The following is a 7,294-nucleotide window of genomic DNA, read 5'->3' as shown; positions in this document are numbered from 1 at the left end:
GCTGAGGGAATTAGATTAGAAAATGAGACACTTAAAGTAGTAAAGGCGTTTTGCTATTTGGGGAGCAAAATAACTGATGATGGTTGAAGTAGAGAGGATATAAAATGTTGACTGGCAACGGCAAGGAAAGAGTTTCTGAAGAAGAGAAATTTGTTAACATCGAGTATAGATTTAAGTGTCAGGAAATCATTCCTGAAAGTATTTGTATGGAGTGTAGCCATGTATGGAAGTGAAACAGGGACGATTAATAGTTTGGACAAGAAGAGAATAGAAGCTTTCGAAATGTGGTGCTACAGAAGAATGCTGAAGATTAGATGGGTAGATCACATAACTAATGAGGAGGTACTGAATAGAATTGGGAAGAGATGGAATTTGTGGCACAACTTGACTAGAAGAAGGGGTTGGTTGGTAGGACATGTTCTGAGGCATCAAGGGATCACCAATTTAGCATTGTAGGGTCGTGTGAAGGGTAAAAATCTTAGATGGAGGCCAAGAGATGAATACATTAAACAGATTCAGAAGGATGTAGGGCGCAGTAGTTACTTGGCGATGAAGAAGCTAGCGCAGGATAGAGTAGCATGGAGGGCTGCATCAAACCAGTCTCTGGACTGCAGAGACAACAACAACACCCTCATCTAACATTACTTTTCTTTATTAGAGATAGCTGATACCAGGAATATTTTTGAATCTTGTATAGGTTAACATTATCTCAGCTGTTTCACTAAAAGAATCGCATTTGATTTTGTACATGATGTATTACATTTCAGGCTAAAATGTATAAAAAGAAATTAGTTTATTACAACTGATAAGTACTAACTCTGAGTATGTACAGTTAAAATTACTCTTCTTTTAGAAATATTTGAATTTATAAATTACCTGGCATACTTAAAACTCATATTATTAATTTCACAAATTGATGATATTTATTAATTTTATTTATGGATGCATTTATAAAATAATGATATAGCTTGATGAAGATTCTTCTTTTGTTTTGTAAATTCTTTAGAATAGTGTTAGTACTGCAGAATGAGAAGTAGTGGGCATGCCTCTGATGGAACTGGATGTATTTTTATGTTTGGTAATAACAATGAGAGAGTCAGAGCAGATGACAACTGAAAAGCCTGTGTCACCAGATGTATTGGATGGCTTGATATAGAGCAAAAAGCTCTGCTGTGAATACTGAGCAGTATTCTGAATGCCAATATGAAAAAACTTCAGTACCAATGACATCACAGTCAGTCCGCGAGTCATCAGTATACACAAAAGTACTATTGCAATGTTCCGTGTGAAGGTTGTGCAACTGAAGGTGATAGAGCAAGGCTGGAGTAGTGTCCTTCGGAAATGAATAAAGGCCAAGGTGAACATGTGCCACCGCACGAAGCCAAGGTGGTGAAGGGTTCATACCCACTGGCAAAGTGGCAGGTAGCACAAAGTTAAGCTGCTGGAACAAGAGTTTAAAATGAACCCCAGGAGGTAACAGAGAAGAGACATGTGCCCCAAACTGGTGATCAAAGAAGGCACAGGATGGGTGGCCATGCATTGCAGACAAATGGCATCCATATCTGTTGAGAGAAAAGTCACGGCAGAAGGACAGTGGTAGTAGTAGTTCAGCAGCTTCAGCATACAGACTCTCACCTGGGCTAGTGTAAGAGGCACCAGTGGCTAATCATATGCCATGATGGTGGCATTAGGACAGACATGCAGAAACATAAATCAAACACCCATAGTCCAGTTTTGAACAGACAAGGGTATAACAATTAAACAATTTTTTCAGCCTTCAGTTGCAAGGTAATTTTATTCGTTTACCTAGGTTTCGATTCCAGTAATGGAATCTTCTTCAGAACCTATAAATTAAACCACATACAGACATATGTTACTACTACAATGCATTATCAGTCTAATGTTGAATATTAAAGAAATTGGGATACTTACAAAAATTAAATTATTTTGTGAGCCAAACTCTGGCCATGTCACAGATTAAAAATTAACATTAACGACGCATAATCATAAGATTATGTCAGTCAAAATTAACACCATTGAGGCGAACGTGGACGCTACGCCGGCCAGAAATAAGGACCACACGTAAGCGGCTCGAAAACTAGGCGTTGTGAGCCGTTACGCGGCGAGGCTGGCCGCGGCCAAGCGCATGCGCAAGCGCAGGGGCGAGAGACAACTGTCTCAAAATTACTTAGAGCAACTATACATATAAACAAAATGTGACTGAAAGCCGTCCTAAATTGGACAAACCTATCTATTAGTATAGCAACATTAAACAAATTTTTTTTTTTTTTATATATAACGTAGTACAAAGATACACATGTACAATTGCATTATAATAAAGGGACGAAGCAGATGGGGAAAACAGCATCGGTCATTCGAGGCGGACTGTTGGTCAACTCCACTGGAGTAAAGGTTGGAATCCTTCGAAATAACTTCTATTTTTTAATTGCAGCTGATCATTAAGTAAGTTGTCTCTATCAATACTAAGATGTTTAAAAATTTGCAATTCTTCGAGGGTGTCTAGCCTACATCCCTTTACTTCATTATGCAAAAGCTCTGCGTCTTTTAGAGGCTTGGGAGCATGCGCCTTTTGGACCAGATGTTCAGCAAATGTAGATCCTCGAGTTCCATCACCGCTTTTTGTCGGCAGATGCTCTTTAAACCTAACAGACAGGGCCCTTCCTGTCTGGCCAATGTAATAAGAAGGGCATTCAGCACACGTGATTTTATACACACCTGACAGCGATGATTTATCATTACCTTTAACCAGGGAATGAATTAAGTTCTTTTTGAGGTTGTTGGTGGTAGAGTATGAAACTTTGCACCCTAGGTTTTTTAATAACCTACCTACCTTATAGGAGATGTTACCTATAAAGGGAACTGATATGTATTTCGTTGCCTGGTGTTGATTGTGAGTATCTGAACTGGAAAGAGTGGTAGTCTTCTTTCGTGTTTTTTTATTGAACAACTGTCTCACTATACTGGGATTATATCCATTATTCTGAGCGATGTTTTCGAGGACTTTTAATTCGTTCTGTAAGTTGACTGGCGAAAGTGGAATGGAAAGAGCTCGATGGATACTCGAGTGAAAAAAGGCCATTTTTTGGGCCTGAGGATGGGTGGAATCAGCTGGGATGATGATGTCGGAATAGGTTGCTTTCCGAAAAATTTTAAAATCTATTTTGTTGCCAATAATGGATAGAGTCAGATCGAGATAGTCTAAGGTCCTATCAGCTGTCTGATTTTCTTGCGTGAATCTGATTTTTTCATGTAGGTTATTGAAAGTGGTAAATAACAGTTCTAGCTCTTCATGGGAACCTTCATACACAAATAGCAGGTCATCTACATATCTCGCATAGAATATTATATTATTTGCCATATCTGGATAATTCCGAAAAAACATCTGCTCCATTGAGTTTATAAAAATATCTGACATGATACCAGCTAACGGGCTGCCCATAGCTAGACCACAGGGTTGCGAATATATTTTATTATTGAAAGAGAAATAATTGTACTTGAGGGTGGTGCGTAACAGAACCATTAGTTCATCGATCTCAGGGGCCGATAATTTTTTATGGTATCGCAAATTGGATTCTATAATGTCCATCGTCTGTTCAACGGGTACATTAGTGTATAAATTTTTAATATCAAATGATACGAGTTTTGTGATGTCAGAACAGGCTAAAGTTTTAAGTTTGTTGGCCACGTCTACCGAATTTTTGACGGAGAAATTTTTTTCAAACACAAAATACTCTTTCAATTTACGGTGTAGGAACCAAGCTAGTTTGTGGTATGCACTTTTGGTGCTGTCAACGATCGGACGGATAGGTTGGGAAATTTTATGAACCTTAAACTGGCTTCTCAAAATAGGCGGTTTCGGATTCATGTTTATAAGGCATTTTTTATAAAACTCGCCGATTAACTTTTTTGTACTGCTAAGAGCCGACCTTATCTCTTTTTGGATCAAGGGTGTGGGGTCCACCTCGATTGGCACGATGCCATTTTCCTCAAAAAACATTTCAGTTTTACGGATGTATTCGCTTTTGTGGGCGATAATTAGGGAATTGCCTTTGTCGGCCTTAGTTATTAGTGCTTCATTATTTCTAAGCTTAAGATTAATGCTCTTCAACGTTTGATGTACAGCAGAAACAGGATTTTGAATAGAGTAATCTTTTTGGACTATTTTACAGGCGTTATAAGCTATTCTTGTTTGCACATTTTTTGCTATTTTAGAACAATCAAGCCCAACTTTGAGGTCGACAATTAAATTTTCTACACTTTGAGAAGTACATTTAGGTTGTACATTAAACTTGAAACCTTTACATAAAAGCTCGTTCTCAGCTTTGGAGAAACAAATATTAGTCTTATTCACTACGCGTTCGTAAAATTGGGTTTGGGTGGCCGCCCCTTTACATGTGTTATGAACGCCAGAAACATCACCACATTTTAATAATTTGGCTAGCTTTCTTTCATGTCTAACACTAATTTCGGTTTTACGGTTTGCTAACCATAAACTAATTTGCATCCAAAAAGAATCAATTTGAAAATTATAGGTAGTCTTAAAAATTTTTGAAAGTTCAAGATACAGTTCATAAGCTTCTTCATTCAGGTTGTCTTTCTTGGAGTACAATTCAGCACTTCTTTCATTTAAAATCTGGTGTACGAGTTTCCTTTTAAGACCAGGGGACTTATTACAAACTTTGTTATTAATATAGCCTTTTACAAAATCAGGTACTACATTTGACAGCTTGCATTGCTTAATGAAAGATATTGCCATACCTGTTTTCAGTATTTTATACACTATGTCCATATATCTGTTAGCTGCTTTACTTGCCTCGGCAGGTACAAATTTACAAATCTTTAACATATTGCAGCGTGTCAGCAACTGTGAAATGTACAACAATTAAACAATTTTTTCAGCCTTCAGTTGCAAGGTAATTTTATTCGTTTACCTAGGTTTCGATTCCAGTAATGGAATCTTCTTCAGAACCTATAAATTAAACCACATACAGACATATGTTACTACTACAATGCATTATCAGTCTAATGTTGAATATTAAAGAAATTGGGATACTTACAAAAATTAAATTATTTTGTGAGCCAAACTCTGGCCATGTCACAGATTAAAAATTAACATTAACGACGCATAATCATAAGATTATGTCAGTCAAAATTAACACCATTGAGGCGAACGTGGACGCTACGCCGGCCAGAAATAAGGACCACACGTAAGCGGCTCGAAAACTAGGCGTTGTGAGCCGTTACGCGGCGAGGCTGGCCGCGGCCAAGCGCATGCGCAAGCGCAGGGGCGAGAGACAACTGTCTCAAAATTACTTAGAGCAACTATACATATAAACAAAATGTGACTGAAAGCCGTCCTAAATTGGACAAACCTATCTATTAGTATAGCAACATTAAACAAATTTTTTTTTTTTTTTTATATATAACGTAGTACAAAGATACACATGTACAATTGCATTATAATAAAGGGACGAAGCAGATGGGGAAAACAGCATCGGTCATTCGAGGCGGACTGTTGGTCAACTCCACTGGAGTAAAGGTTGGAATCCTTCGAAATAACTTCTATTTTTTAATTGCAGCTGATCATTAAGTAAGTTGTCTCTATCAATACTAAGATGTTTAAAAATTTGCAATTCTTCGAGGGTGTCTAGCCTACATCCCTTTACTTCATTATGCAAAAGCTCTGCGTCTTTTAGAGGCTTGGGAGCATGCGCCTTTTGGACCAGATGTTCAGCAAATGTAGATCCTCGAGTTCCATCACCGCTTTTTGTCGGCAGATGCTCTTTAAACCTAACAGACAGGGCCCTTCCTGTCTGGCCAATGTAATAAGAAGGGCATTCAGCACACGTGATTTTATACACACCTGACAGCGATGATTTATCATTACCTTTAACCAGGGAATGAATTAAGTTCTTTTTGAGGTTGTTGGTGGTAGAGTATGAAACTTTGCACCCTAGGTTTTTTAATAACCTACCTACCTTATAGGAGATGTTACCTATAAAGGGAACTGATATGTATTTCGTTGCCTGGTGTTGATTGTGAGTATCTGAACTGGAAAGAGTGGTAGTCTTCTTTCGTGTTTTTTTATTGAACAACTGTCTCACTATACTGGGATTATATCCATTATTCTGAGCGATGTTTTCGAGGACTGTTTTCCCCATCTGCTTCGTCCCTTTATTATAATGCAATTGTACATGTGTATCTTTGTACTACGTTATATATAAAAAAAAAAAAAAATTTGTTTAATGTTGCTATACTAATAGATAGGTTTGTCCAATTTAGGACGGCTTTCAGTCACATTTTGTTTATATGTATAGTTGCTCTAAGTAATTTTGAGACAGTTGTCTCTCGCCCCTGCGCTTGCGCATGCGCTTGGCCGCGGCCAGCCTCGCCGCGTAACGGCTCACAACGCCTAGTTTTCGAGCCGCTTACGTGTGGTCCTTATTTCTGGCCGGCGTAGCGTCCACGTTCGCCTCAATGGTGTTAATTTTGACTGACATAATCTTATGATTATGCGTCGTTAATGTTAATTTTTAATCTGTGACATGGCCAGAGTTTGGCTCACAAAATAATTTAATTTTTGTAAGTATCCCAATTTCTTTAATATTCAACATTAGACTGATAATGCATTGTAGTAGTAACATATGTCTGTATGTGGTTTAATTTATAGGTTCTGAAGAAGATTCCATTACTGGAATCGAAACCTAGGTAAACGAATAAAATTACCTTGCAACTGAAGGCTGAAAAAATTGTTTAATTGTTGTACATTTCACAGTTGCTGACACGCTGCAATATGTTAAAGATTTGTAAATTTGTACCTGCCGAGGCAAGTAATGCAGCTAACAGATATATGGACATAGTGTATAAAATACTGAAAACAGGTATGGCAATATCTTTCATTAAGCAATGTAGCTGTCAAATGTAGTACCTGATTTTGTAAAAGGCTATATTAATAACAAAGTTTGTAATAAGTCCCCTGGTCTTAAAAGGAAACTCGTACACCAGATTTTAAATGAAAGAAGTGCTGAATTGTACTCCAAGAAAGACAACCTGAATGAAGAAGCTTATGAACTGTATCTTGAACTTTCAAAAATTTTTAAGACTACCTATAATTTTCAAATTGATTCTTTTTGGATGCAAATTAGTTTATGGTTAGCAAACCGTAAAACCGAAATTAGTGTTAGACATGAAAGAAAGCTAGCCAAATTATTAAAATGTGGTGATGTTTCTGGCGTTCATAACACATGTAAAGGGGCGGCCACCCAAACCCAAT

The sequence above is a fragment of the Schistocerca nitens genome, chromosome 6 (genome assembly GCF_023898315.1).
Source record: "Schistocerca nitens isolate TAMUIC-IGC-003100 chromosome 6, iqSchNite1.1, whole genome shotgun sequence".
Classification (NCBI taxonomy): domain Eukaryota; kingdom Metazoa; phylum Arthropoda; class Insecta; order Orthoptera; family Acrididae; genus Schistocerca; species Schistocerca nitens.
Note: the sequence above shows the minus strand (reverse complement) of the source record.